Source organism: Strongylocentrotus purpuratus, unplaced genomic scaffold, assembly GCF_000002235.5.
Source record: "Strongylocentrotus purpuratus isolate Spur 01 unplaced genomic scaffold, Spur_5.0 spur5_scaffold_1, whole genome shotgun sequence".
NCBI classification, from domain to species: domain Eukaryota; kingdom Metazoa; phylum Echinodermata; class Echinoidea; order Camarodonta; family Strongylocentrotidae; genus Strongylocentrotus; species Strongylocentrotus purpuratus.
The window spans coordinates 42950964-42965947 of record NW_022145594.1 but is presented as its reverse complement, the minus strand read 5'-3'; the positions used below and the strand labels follow the sequence as shown (position 1 = coordinate 42965947).

At 38.4% G+C, this 14984-nt stretch overlaps 1 long non-coding RNA gene across 2 annotated transcripts; it reads right to left on the bottom strand.

Moving 5' to 3' along the window:
• Positions 1-10115: 10115 nt before the first annotated feature.
• Positions 10116-14125, bottom strand: LOC105445304. 2 transcript variants are annotated; one of them, XR_004062766.1, is made up of 4 exons: positions 13954-14125; positions 11370-11446; positions 10787-10930; positions 10116-10252 (listed from the first exon to the last, which is right to left on the bottom strand). It is a non-coding gene; the product is annotated as an uncharacterized LOC105445304 (long non-coding RNA). The 2 variants fall into 2 exon arrangements; XR_004062765.1 differs by lacking the exon at positions 13954-14125 and having other exon boundaries at positions 11370-11529.
• Between the last annotated feature and the right edge of the window lie 859 nt (positions 14126-14984).

Genomic DNA, 14984 nt, shown 5'->3' with positions numbered 1-14984 from the left:
AAGAAAAGAAAGAAAGAGAAAAAAGAAAGAGAGGGAGAAGAGGAAAGAAAGGAAAAGAAAGAAAAGAAAAAAGAAGAAAAAAGAAGAAAAAAGATTGAAAGGGAAACAAACGAAACGGGGGATGAAAGAGAGGAGAGAGAAGGGAGGTAAGCCGGAGTCTGAGAGAGGAGGAGTGGGAGTAAAAGAGAGAAGGGAGTTGTTGGGTGGAGTCGTCTCGTCGAGGGAGCAAGAAAGAAACGGGTAAATATGTTGCTGTGTTGGGTCAGCTGTGTCGGTATTCTTGATCGATCCTCGTGTACTATATCAATGCAGAAGTTTGAAGTCGGTGAGATGTATATTGTCGGTCGGCCGAACTGTGTCTTCTTATCCGCTGTGACGACTTCGAGAGTGACTACAACTACAATACTTGTTTTTTTCTCGAAGTTTCACTTTTCTATAATATCAGCTAAAGAAATCAGAAGTTAAAAATTTTCGGGAAAACTAAATTCAAACAAGGTTTAAGAGTCAACAACGGTACGACGAATCGTCTTCCTTTCTATATATTGTGATGAAACGCCAAAAATTCCGTGCTTCGCGCGGGAGGGAAACTTCATTTAGTCGAGTCGAGAACGGTACAACGAATCGTCTTCTTTCTCTAATAATTTAAGGAAACGTCAAAGCTTCCGCGCTTCGCGCGAGAGGGGAAACTGAGTTCAGACAAAATTAATAGGGCTTATTTAGAGTCGAAAACGGTACAACGAATCGTGTTCTTTCTCTAATGATATGAGGAAACGTCAAAGCTTTCGCACTTTGCGCGAGAGGGGGGAAACTGAATTCAGAAGAAAACGCTTATTAAGAGTCGAAAACGGTACGACGAATCGTCTTCTTTCCCTAATAATTTTAATGAAACGTCAAAACTTCCGCGCTTCGCGCGGGAGGGGGAAGCTTCATTCAGATAAGGATTAAGAGTCGAGAACAGTGCACCGAATCGTCTGCTTTTTCTCATAATTTAATGAAACGTCAAAGAGGGGGGTGGGGATGGGCAGGGGCGTCGCCGAAGGGGGGGTGGGGGGTGCGACACCCCCACCTCTCAGGATATTGTCGGTAAAATTGCGCTGCCGTCGGGAAAAAGAGAAAAGGGGAGGGAAAAAAGAGATGGAAAAAAGAGAGGGGAAGGGAAAGAAAAGAAAAAAAGAAAAGGAAAAGAAAAGAAAGAAAGGAAGAGAAAGGAAAGAAAGGAAAAGAAAGGAAAGAAAAGAGAAGAAAGAAAGAGAAAAAAGAAAAGAGGGGGGGGAGAGGAAAGAAAGGAAAAGAAAGAAAAGAAAGAAAAGAAAGAAAAGGAAAAAAAGAAGAAAAAAGAGTGAAAGGGAAACAAAAGAAACGGGGGATGAAAGAGAGGAGAGAGAGGGGAGGTAAGAGTCTGAGAGAGGAGGAGTGGGAATAAAAGAGAAAAGGGGGTTGTTGGGTGGAGTCGTCTCGTCGAGGGAGCAAGAAAGACACGGGTAAATATGTTGCTGTGTCGGGTCAGCTGTGTCGGTATTCTTGCTCGATCCTCATCAATGCATAAGTTTGAAGTCGGCGAGATGTATATTGTCGGTCGGCCGACAAGTTTTTTTTCCCTACGAGCTGCGACTTCTTATCCGCTGTGACGACTTCGAAAGTGACTACAACTACAATACTTGTATTTTCTCGAAGTTTCACTTTCCTATAATATCAGCTAAAGAAATCAGAAGTTTAAAATTTTCGGGAAAACTAAATTCAAATAAGGTTTAAGAGTCAACAACGGTACGACGAATCATTTTCCTTTCTTTATATCGTGATGAAACGCCAAAAAAATTTCTGGAAGCTTTGACTTTTCCTTACATTATGAGAAAAAGAAGACGATTCGTCGTTCCGTTCTCGACTCGTCTAAATGAAGTTTCCCCTTCCGTCCATTTTGCGCAAATGCAAGTACTATAGATAGTCCATAGGAAAAACAATTTAGCCTTCGGCCCCAGGTTTATAGGGTTGACTTTGTAGATATTGGAAATTTAATTTTGTCGGTAATTGGTGGCTACTTTTGTCGGTAATCAGTGGCGTAGACAGGTTCGTATACCTGGGGGGATGACTGGGCTGCCAACGCTAGTGAGGGAGCGAAGCGACCGACCGGGGGGAGGGTGTGGGAGGGGGGTGTCCCCCCTCCCACGGTAGGGAGCTTTTGCAATTTTGAACTTGAAATCGTGCAATCTGATGCATACTATATGAGGTAAAATAACACACACAAGCGTGCACGCACACACACACATACTCACCCACACACGCACGCACGCACACACACACACACACACACACATACTACGCCTTGAATGGACAGACATACATTGACAAGATCTACACACCGTGGCATACGAATACAGAATGGACTGACACATAGTATTGCATATTGAACCACACTACGTATTTATTTATCTCTGTGAATTTTGCTGTTACACCTCTTCAGAAAAAAAACCAATGTCAACTGTGTACACGCAGGTATAGTCTTTGTTGTCTTGATAGGGGTATGTGGTTATGAATGAAAACAGCCTCTGTGGCCATTTGTGAATAGAACACACACACTAAGAAAAAATGGTGCCTTTAGGGGTTCAAACCGATGCAACAATAGCAGCACCTTTACGGGTTAATTCCTGCACCCTTTAAGGAGGGTGCCAGATTGCACCTTTTAGGAGACATGTTAGTACCCTTAATGGTTCAATCCTGCTCCCTTAGGGGTGCAAACCGATGCAACATCAGCACCTTTAGGGTTCAATCCTGCACCTTTTAATAGGTGCAATCCTGCACCCATCATCGAAGAATACAAATGGAATCTGCTCGTACACAAATACATATTAAACATGCATGATTTTTCTTGGTTAGTAATCATATAATTAATATATATATTGCAAAAACGTGAATGTAATTGTAACATGATCAGAAAAAATAAATAATATTGCTTAATGATTGCCGAAGGAAAATACAAATCACAAAATTGATGTGCATTGTCATAAATGCTTAACAAATCATAATAAATGTATTTTCATGTGAACACGTAGAAAGTAATCATGAATATGCATGCACTATGCAAATTTTTATTTTGCACCCTTTTTGGTCGATAGGGTTCAATTTTTTGGGAAGGGTGCAAACTCTTATATTGCACCCTTTTTTGAACCCCCTTTCCTTCAATAGGGTTCATTTTTATGTAAAGGGTGCAAACTCTTATTTTGCACCCTTTTTTGCACCCTTTTTTCTTAGAGTGCATAAACAACAAACAAATAACGATTAAACTTTGAACAATATGTCTGTTCATTATAAAGCATAATGAATACGTACATACTATGCTTTTTTTTACCTCAAAGAAACAGGCATAGTATCCATAGATGGATATTGGCTGGCGGCTCATTAACATACAGATACAAAAAAACATAAACAGTATCACTATGATCCATGGAGTAACAATACTGCTTTGTAAGTTTGTGGAGAAATCGGAACCATAACGGCATTGCATCGTTTCAAATTAGGGCATTATTTACTTCTATTTGATCTCAGTCTTATAATAGTAATAGTAATAATAATAATAATAATAATAATAATAATAATACAAATAAAAAATAATACTAACACAAATAATAATGCTAATACTAATAGGTTCCTTTTATCTCGCATTTCAAGACAGGGTAAATTCACACTGCGCTTTACATGAAACAAACTTCTTTAAACATTTCAAACTTATGTCTTCATGCATCAATCAACATACTTTAAATGAATACAAAACAAAGTGCATCTTAAATAAAACAAAAATAAATAAATAGTTAACAATACAGAAAAGATGTAGCTGCTGCAAGCTTAACAACAAACTAATGTATACCAGTCAGTCCTGATATCAGTATTAGTGTAACAATAGTCATATAGTGGGAGCATGAAGTTGAACAATTCATGATTATACATAATTATATATGTTTGTTTGAATAATACTTGTTATAAAGATAGTAGTATGGTACTCTCTGTCACGAATTATTATGTATACTGTTGTATCACATTCATTTTCTATTCTGTTTTAGAATTGGCTTTCACCGTGTGAATGCGGCTAACAATAAACACAATTACAATAATGATGAGGATTATTATTATAATCATCATAATTATTATTATGAACCCCTCCCAGACCCACCCCCTGCTTGGTCACTCCACTCCCTCGCCGTTAAAGCCTCGTTCTGTCGCTTCATCGTTTTACATTTCAACCCTTGCCATTTTGTGCCCCCCCCCCCGGTAAGAAATTCCTGGATCCGCCACTGATGCCCATACCCCTTGAGCTTGGGGGCTCCGCCCCTTGACCCCCGCCGGGCTTTAGACCCCATTTCGAGAAACGTTCAGCAGCTAGGGACTGCATGTTAGAGTGGGGGTGATTCAGATTTTTTTTGTCAGCCCCCCAAACGTTTTTGCTCATTACGCCACTGGTTTCTTATAATTTGAAATGTCGTCTAATATGATACTAAATTTGGGATTATTCTTTCAGGGGAAACGGTTGCCATTTTCCCCTAAAAGTTTTGACTTTTTCAGCCTGCCTATGGAGATTGCACTGTTTTTCCCCTTTTTTGTCGGGTTTCGCTCAGTCAACCAGTCGGCAAATCTTACACGAGTGACGTATATATAACAAATCTTCGGACGGATTCAGAAACCTTGACATCCCACCTTTACGTTGGTATAACGATTGTTTTCATTTGTGGAAGGGAAACGGTTGCCATTTTCCAACCAATAAAAAGTAGCTTTTCATAGTAAACCAAGGTGACTGGGATAGTGTAGCGCTATAGCTACTTACAACGATCGAGTGCGCCCGTACCGTACAAACAATGCACAGTTATAGCTTCCGTGCAATCGCTGTAGAGGTCAGTGTGTGTATTTAACGCAGTGCGTAAAAAGTGTGTGCGTTGCGCTCAAAATCTCGGAGACCTCATCATGTCTATACATGCGCACCCGAATGGGTCATTGCACTCCAACTAGAGGGAAGTCAGTATAATCATTGGCAGAGGGAATTACGATTTCGTCTACGGTGTGATGGCAACCCTCTGCTGGTGTAGTCTACCGTAATTTTGCATGTATTTAACTAGGTGGGTTTCATTTCCAATTCTAGTTTGTTAGTGTTAGTAAGTAGTCAACGAGAGCAAGCGCTCGCACCCCTGCTTTGTCGCATTGGACTAGTCCGATCAATGTACTTTCACGCAAGAGTGCACTTGAGCGCTCTCTCTTCGTGAAAGCGGTTGTTTAGTGCTGTATTCTTTTATGCGCGTTTAGGGCTAAAAGTTTTCCATATATTCATGTTTATGCTAAACTCGGCAAAATGTTTGCTTTTACTAAATGGAAAAATTACGGTGGGGGGGGGGGGTGGATGAAATGGACATAATGAAATAGGCAGAAGTGGTCTATGATAATTCATGCTTTTTATGTTTCGTGTGCTCGACCTATAATCTTCAAATCGCTTGGTAAACTGAGTCCAAAGTTAGACTTGTTTCACATGTGTATTATAGGCAATGACGAGCTTGCAACCTATTTTGAAAAATTACGGTGGGTGAACTTTCAAAAGTCAATGAGACATGAGGGCTCCAATGAAAGAGCTAGTGCTAACGTACGTCGGGGTGGATGTGCTTTTCGTTTAAAAAAAAAATGAATATTTAACGATTTAAAAAAAAAAAACGTCCATAGGCTAACATGTTAGGCTGCTGACTCTGCATGACCTTGCTCTGACGATAGGGGGCGTTGTGAAATGAGACTAAACGGAGCCATATGCATATCCATATGCAATTTCTTGCTATGTGAAATTATGAGGAAGGAAATAAAATATCATTTAAAAAAAAAAAAAAATAGTCAAGTTAGGTGTATAGTTTTTTCTTTCTTTTTTTTTTTTTTTTTTTTCTATGTTCATTGATTGATGTAACTCATGAAATGTCTTGTATCAAAGATCTTGTTTTATATTGCTTAATTTGATAATTTCTTATTATGTGAATTTCTTGTTATGTGAAATTATGAGGAAGGAAATAAAATATCATTTAAAACAAAAAATATGCAGTCAGCCCGGGCGCGTCTTATTTTTTCGTACCACGGCGAGCCCGGATTCCTGTTTTATCATGAATATTCATTAGGCAGGGCCGGGGAAAGTCTCGATTCTCTTGAATATTCATGTATGATCGAGGCATGCGCAGCATCGAATGTAGTGTGTAACAAGTACGTTGGATTAATGGCAGGCCTATAATATCACGCAATTGTGTGAAATAGTGCGCAAATACGCTTCGCCCCTTGTTAACGGAGATACCACGTACGAATCGCGTGACCGATTTTCTATTCGGCGCGACCAAATTCTCTGGGCAGAAAATTGCTCCTTCTTACGGAAATACTTTGCTTATCATCATTCTATATTTTAAGTGACTTTAAAATCATGTTAGAGGACTAATTTTCTTTTCTTTTGATGGGTAGATTGCTAAATAAAGGAGGTAAGAATACCGGGCGCGCTACCCTACCAACAAGTCAAGTGATGATTTACAGAATCCGCTGGGACCTGGTACTAGATTCAAGTGGAAATAACATCTCACTGAATCTACATCCATCACAAGAGGTCATGGCTCACGTTTCTGGACTACCTACTGCAGCTCCCAAGTGTACTCTTCCTCCTTCTTTCACCGCACCAGCAAAGAATGGAACTCTCTGAAGAAAGACCCAAGAGAGTTTGTCTCACTCAAAGCCTTCAAAGTCAGCATTGAGGGATGGCACCGTCTAGAGCCTAGGCATGCACACAAGCTCCTTTTTATTTTCATTTTTCTATATTTATTATTATTTTAACCGCACATCACTAAACAATGTGTATATCTGCATACTATTGACTGTGCGCATCAATCCACAGTGCGTTAATCTTCATTTCATGAAGCCTGCACTTTTTTAGGAAGAAGAAGATGAATCAAACGAAAAATCACACGCAACAGCACACAAAATCGAGTTAGTGGGACAATGCTGGCGGAATTAGCAAAGGAAACTTTTTTAATAATAGATCTCTAGATCAAGACCCTATCATCTATATTCCTATGTTCATATCGGCTAAACGTACTTTAATAATAGAAAGCAAATTACACACTATAAAGGAAACTCTTCCTTTCCATGTCAAAATAGATTTAAAAACTAGAAAAACCGTTTAAACTTACAATGTGTTATGATGTGTAGGCCCCTGCTGTCGTTTTGGAAGCTTCCTCCTCCTCGATATACACCGATTCGGTTTGGGGGTTTTATGTACCTGCCCGCCGGTGGCGGCGCTATAACTGGGGGGCTTCTCCGATCCAGCTGACAGTACAGAGAGCTCGAGAGCGGTTACTAGCTAGCGGAGCAGCGACCCTGGCCGGCCGGCGTCTTATTTTTTCGTACCACGGCGAGCCCGGATTCCTGTTTTATCATGAATATTCATTAGGCAGGGCCGGGGAAAGTCTCGATTCTCTTGAATATTCATGTATGATCGAGGCATGCGCAGCATCGAATGTAGTGTGTAACAAGTACGTTGGATTAATGGCAGGCCTATAATATGACATAGAAAAGCAATGTCATGGTCATTTAGATAATACAGTCATAAATGCTGTGTTTAATTACTAGTAAATGCCAAAATGTCAGTACCGGTAGACAAGATATATAGCATATATTTCAAGTAAGAGTCTTGATAGGCAATTTGTGAGTAGCCTAGGCCTACTTTTTTGAGATTAATGGGAGTCTAGTTCTTTTCATAAATTGGTAAATAATCAGTTCTAGGTTTGCTTTTTAAATATTACAAGCAGAGGTTGCATTATGGTATTGAATATGTGATACAGTATTATAAACTGTATAAAATAGATAACAAGAATAGGCCTACATACAGACATTTATCAAAAATAAAATACTTGTGTATTGCACTTAAATTATTTCTATGATCTATGCTCACTTAACTGCATAAGGAAGAAAAGGAAGAAAGAAAAATGGGATTAGAAAGAAGAATAACAAAGTTAAAAAGTAAAATATATATAAATAATAAATGAATGGAAGAAATAAAGAATACGGAATAGATACCAAGGAAGAAAGAAATAAATTGCAAGAAAATTGAAATGAAAAGAAGACAAAAGAAAAAAGTAAAGGAGCAAGATAATATTGATACCATATCTTCAATCTTGTTTTCTTTTATCTTGCCTCTTGTTTTTGTTTAGGCCTAGCTACCATTTTTTTCCTTTCCTTTCTCTTTTTCTCTTAAAAGTTCTCTTTGGTTTCTTTCTAAAATAATGAGGGAAGGGGGGGGGGGGGTGGGGGACTCGATGATAATTCATCATTTGAAGGTTTACAATGTGAAGTCCATGAGTTATATGCACCCACTGAAGAAAATCCATGTACAGGGTTGCTGCAGGAACCCCGGCACCCACAGATCCCACGCATGATGAGACAAACTCGAGAGAAAACTACACATTCTTTCACATACATTGAAGAAAAAAAAAGAAGAAAAAAAAATCCAACATCGGTTGAACTCTTTTTGACCCCTCCCCAGGACGTCGATCAATTACATGTATGTGCCCCCCCCCTCAAACTCTGGCTACGGCCCTGGCGATAATTACCCACTACTCAAATCTGACAGGTGCCCCTTTTTCTTCAACAAATGCCCCTTTAACTTCATAATAAGTGCCACTGTTCCATTTTCATAAGTGCCCCTTGTGATATCTGATAAAAGCCCTTTCATTTTTTTTTTTACTTTGACACGCGTCCCCTTAAACTTTCTAACAAGTGCCCTTTTACCTTTTGATATGTGCCCCTTTCCCTGTTTAATAGGAGCCCCAACCCCAACCCTTTCTCATAAATGCCCCTTTGACACATGCCCCCTTTTCCTTTTTTTATAATTCCCCTTTTCTCTCTTTCTCTGTCTTTCGAAAACTATCTTCTGCAAGGTTTGTTCTCTTGACTGAGCAACCTGTTGCAATTCCTTTCTGTCTCACTTTCAGTCGTACTTGTTGCCACTCATTTGCATTCACTCGTTATCAACTACCATCAACCATTCCATATTCACTCCATTACTGTCCACATTTCAATTTCATTCTCTTCACTCTCCCTTTTTGCAGCCTTTCCAGGAGCTTTGCTAGAAGTAGAACATTTTTAATGTAGAGGCCAGAGAAACCGGAAAGTATGTTAATCATTTTATTCAAATATCTAACTTTAAAAAAAGGCAAGTGAAACATTGTTTAATTACAATATATTGACATAATTTTGTTAAAGAAAAAAATTTGAATTTAACACTGGAAATTTGTAATTGGTTTGCCAGCCCCCCCCCCCCCAAAAAAAAAAAACACACACTCAAAACACAACAGTGGTACCAGGGTTTTTGTTAGGAGGCCCATGTACTGTATAATTTTTATTCTTAAGAATAGTTTTCTCTTTTTTATTAATTTGACATTGGCATACCGTAAATTTCACCAGGAACCTCCCCCCCCCCTCCCCCACATTAACAATCGACACTGCCATTACTTCTACCAACAGTAATGCTATAATTCAAAATTTCACTTTCTAAATCCTTCTAATATAAACATATAATCATATTTGTACAGAGGATAAGATAAGAGGATAGCAAGCCCCCCCCCCCCCCCCCCCACTCCCTGTTTTCTTTAGTTGGGAAGCATCGAAACATGATTCTATGAAAGCTACCAGTTTGGATACGAAAGGCAATGAGGATTAGCAGATTCCATATTTAATGCATTTAGAGTGTTGTCTTTCAAACCTTCTTACATACAATACTTGAAGTAGCAATAATTTCATAATCTACAAAACTTTCCATACAGAAGTCCATAGAGGTAAATGAATTTTAACATGTATAATTATAATCAAAATATCATTGATTAATTCAATCTTTGATATAGACTGATAGACCTTTATCAATCAAATTTGAAGGAGAATCTTTCTGCCCAGTCCTCAGTTTCATCCTATAAGATGGTAGTTGACATTGTTAGAATTTTAATGTTTATTCGTTGAGGATTAGTTATCTTTAATTATTTGAAAGTCGACAAGATGATAAACTTCATTAGCTTTATTGAATGTAGTATTCTACAAACATATAATACAAATAACAAATAAATATCATTTAAATATTCCAGTTTAAACCCATCTCTATTGTCCTCTTTCATTATATGAGGGTGGCATCTTTAAGACGTAGTCTCGTGTAGATATCTTCTGCATCCATCACTAAAGTTGTAGCCTAGTTTTCAGAAAAAAATATAACCCAAGTCTGATGAATGGAAAAATGAAATAAGATATAAAAAAATCAACAATGACTAATAACATACACCCTGATACCTGCTCAGAAAAAGGAAGGACTGAAATTCACTTGGGGTTCTAGTGGGCAAACCTAAAATATTTTTTGTACAAGACTAGTTTAAATACTGACCACATCTTAAATTATTACTGATGATCCCATTAAGACGATAGGCCTGCTGGAGCTCGGATCAGACAAGGTATGAAATAAGTAATACAATGTAATACAACTCGTGCTCATACCGGTAATTGAATAATACTCGGTTAAGTATGGGACATAAAATGACCAAACAACTTTGACCAGCGAATGTACTGGAAATAATGCTACTGAAACATACGTAATGTAGACTTATATTTCATCTATATTGACATTTAATTTTTAATCTAAATTACAATTGTGATATTAAGTCAATTATTCTTTTACAAGTCAACTGACAATGAAAAATATCTGTTTCAGATCTATAATTGTCTCCATGACATTTGTTCCACAAAAATTTATTGGGGGTACCTTCATGTATATTAGCACACTTGCTCGTATGAAGTGTAGTAGGCCCGCATCTCTAGATATGATCCCGTCAACATCTGTTCTTTGTTCCTCTCCTGAGTTTGCAAACCAGAATGCCTTCATCATCCACTGTAGAGAGGCATCATCCTACATGAGAGAAAACAAAGTAGGTACATGTACTTCAATTAAAAACTGATACTGATGGATACATATCAACCATAATACATCCTATAAACAGACTTTTATCAATCTTATTTTGTGTTCTTCTTCATCTTCATTGCTCAAGAAGTGAAAGGACCCCTTACAAAAAAAAAATGAGGGGTCCTGTGTATACCCTACATGTAGTGCTTACAATGTGCATTTGATATGGCTCTTCTAAACACAGGACCTCCTGTAAATAAGGACAAATTTTCCTTTGTAAACATAGAAAGAAAAGACATCAATATTTGTATACTAGGTGCAGAACTAGAATAAAATATACCCTCCACTATATATGCTTGCAATGTCAACTTAGTTCCATTTCCTTTTGAGTGAAGTAATAGGTGGTCGTTTAATATGTGTGTGCTAAATAACCTGATAACTGTACCTGCATGGGACTTTCTGCTTCATCTTGCAAATATAAGAGATGTTGTAATGTCCTCCTTCCAGCTCTTCAGTTTCAATCTTTTGGAACAAAAAGAAGAAGAAAATCAATACGACAATCAAGGCATCCCTTTCTCCTTAACAAAATAAAATAGATCTAGCATAATTCAAATTAATAGATATTTTTATGTCATGGTTGGCCTTAATTTTAATATGGTGTGGAAATCAACATTCCTATTTAATGAAACACAGTACAAAGTAAAACTAAATGGAAGATTTAACTTGTGCATCAAACAGTGGTTTCTATGGCCTATGAACACGAAGCAGTACTAAGTAGAATTAGTTTATTATAACAAGAAGAGGTGGACTACATACCATATAAGCAGAGGCGGCGCTCCGAGAGGGGGGGGGGGGGCAGAGTGCCCTCCCATTTTGTCAAGTACCCTAAAAGTGCCCCTTTTTGCATAGGAAAAGTGCCCCTTTTTACATAGGAATGTGCCCCTTTTACTCTGACAAGTGCCCCTATTAAGTTTTTAAAGTGCCCCTTCCCCTTTTAATAACTACCCCTTTTAACTTGGATAAGCGCACCTTATATCTTCACATGTGCTCCCTTTCATTTTTAATAAGTGCCCCTTTTTCTTATAAGTGCCCCTATTTAAAAATAGGCCCTTTCCCTTCTCATAAATGCCCCTTTTCATCTATGAAAATAGTTCCTTTTCATTCTCTTAAGTGCCCCTTTTCATCTCTTGTAAATGACCCTATTCACTTCTGAGAGATACCTGTTTTACTTTGACAAGCACCCCTTCCCCTCCTAGTCAGTACTCTTTTCATCTCTTATAAATGCCCCTTTTATTTTGACACGTCCTCCTTTTCCTTCCTATATAATGCCTCTTTTCCTTATAAGCACCCTTACCCCTTTTCATAATTACCGGTACCACTTTTCGTCTTTGATAAGTGCCCCGTTTATTTAAACATGTGCCACTTTTTCTTTTTAATAAGAGCCACTTCCCCTTCTCATTACCCTTTTAACAATGATATGTACCCTATTTCCTTTCTTATAAAGAACCTATCCCTTTTTCATAAATGCCCCTTTTCACTGCTTATAAATGCCCCCTATCAAAATCTGATGGGTGCCTCTTTTCCGTCGACAAATGCCCATGTTCTTATCATCCCTGGTGCATGCCTCTTTGTTTAGGTGTAAGAAGTGCCCCATTTTCACCTCTGATAATTAGCCTTTGTACTTTGACACATGCTTCTTTTCTTTTCTGATAAGTGTCTTAACCTTTTCGATAAGTGTCCCCTTTTCCTCTCATCATTAAACGTGTCCCTAATTTCAAGCGACTAAAAGCAATTTCCCACAAAGCTCGCTCGCTACGCTTGCCCATAGTTATAGACGTTATAATTATGTAACTTATCACAGATCTATTCAGTCTTCCGTTATGAGATTGTGCTTATATAACCCCATCAGGATTGGGTTTTCCTCTTTATAAGATGTAATTTTTCGCACTGCAAGCCAAAAGCTGCAAAGTATGATACTTAAGCAATATCTTAAATGCTGTATTAAGAGAAACAAATATTGAAATCATCCCTGATAATGTAATCACAAAATAGGGGTATATACCAAAGTAAAAAAAATGGTATATTTTCCCTCTGAAGGTGCCCTTTTCTCAAGAAAGTGCCCTTTTTGTTGGTGCCCCCCCCCCCCACTTTGGAAGTTGCTCCGCCCAAAGGCTCCGCCGCATCTGCGTATAAGTAAACATAATTGTCGACTGCCCTAGGGGTCTTCTCTTATACAACGTCCAACAAAAATAGATTTATCAAATGAACTGCACACTTTGGAGAAGAAAAAATCTTTAATATAGGTCTAGATCTAGAAAAGTTATGACAACTTGACAAGCACACTGGACACACACAACATCTGAACATTAAATAAATGAATCCTAGGTCTAATTTGTTTGTTTTTGAATATTTTTATTAATAAGTTCCAGGTTTACGTCTAAATGAAATATGGTTTGGAGCTGTTTGATTATCCATGGTCACAAACAATTTTGGTCTAAAAGTTGACACGCACCAATGATGCAACTGAGCAAACGGAAAGCACTTAGTCTTAGTACTACTAGTATAGCCAACAGAGTCGACATCTACTAAAGATATAAAAAAAAGAATTAACCCTCTTGGATTATTAAAGAAATCATACTTCATAGATTATTTTAAGGTGTAACGTTAAATCTAGATTTAAATTCAATGGATGATTGGTGAATTAGATTCACGATGACGATCAAATTTGGAATAAAACCTGATCAGAAAGTTTTATCTTGATGCAGATGAGCACCGAAATTCCCCAACGTGGGCCTGCCGGAACCCCGGGGCTCTAAAGGGTGACATGAAGGCAAACCGCAGTCAAACTACTTCACGACGATGAAAATCAAAGTGCAATTTCAAGAGAAATATTTTCCTAGCCTTTTCCCCACAAATCTGTTGAGAACAGTCTCAAAATGTAAAGAAATTACAGTAGATCACGAATTACAGCTTTTTCAAATTAATGACTAAATTCTCTTAATCTACTGATATTTCAATCAATTACTCACCCATATGCATTCTCCGTGAACTAAATCTTCTCACTTTGTGCGAGTATAGCGCGCGTCGTGCATTCCCACCTCGATATGAATATTTAAGAGAATCGAGACTTTCCCCGACCCTGCCTAATGAATATTCATGATAAAACAGGAATCCGGCCTCGCCGTGGTACGAAAAAATAAGACGCAGCCCGGGCGCGAATTTGCGATTCCCAAACCATTCAGCTATGGGAGACTTTATGAGCAACGTGATTGGTCGAGAGAAGAAATAAATATTACATCATTTACTGCACGCTCGGGCTCGCTCACAGCTGACACAGACACACAAACACTCACAATATTAGTCTGCAAGCACAGACTCTAATTTGACACTTTACGAAAGATATCATGTCTGAGGGAATTAGTCTATCTACATGAAATGGCCTTCTGTAGTCTCACGATTCAGACTCTGTATATGTGCCTGCAAACTACTCAGATGCCTTAGAATTCTGCTACTGAAGGTGTGTATCAGTAACGAGCAGAGATGGTATTCATACTCAATAGGGAGAGTATCCTGCAATGAAAGGAATTATACTCAGATCATTAATACAATTACATTTGCCAGTTTGCCATGCACTTTTAAGAAGAATTAGCCACCAAAAATGTGATATTCTGTAGTCTATCCTGTTTGAACAATACTCATGGCTAGATCTACATGTATAGTCGAGATGAATTAATTTAATTTTGGAAAATTTCTCTAGTTTTATCATTTTAATCTGTTTGAGGATTTCTGACCTGGAAATTTTGTAATGCCTAATCCTTTCATCAAACTCTGATTATTAGAACAACTGCTGGGGTTCTCTGCAACAGTGGCGGATCCAGGGGGTGGGGGGGGGGGGGGGGGGGGGGGGGGGCGAATTTTTTTTCCGTACTCGAGAGGGCAAATACCCCATGTGCGCATGCGCGTGGACTTGTGATTTCTCTGCTACTTCCCATACGAAATGTACATGTATTCGCATGTACTGTGCACGATTCGCGTTCTACGAGTAAACGATGGCATAGTA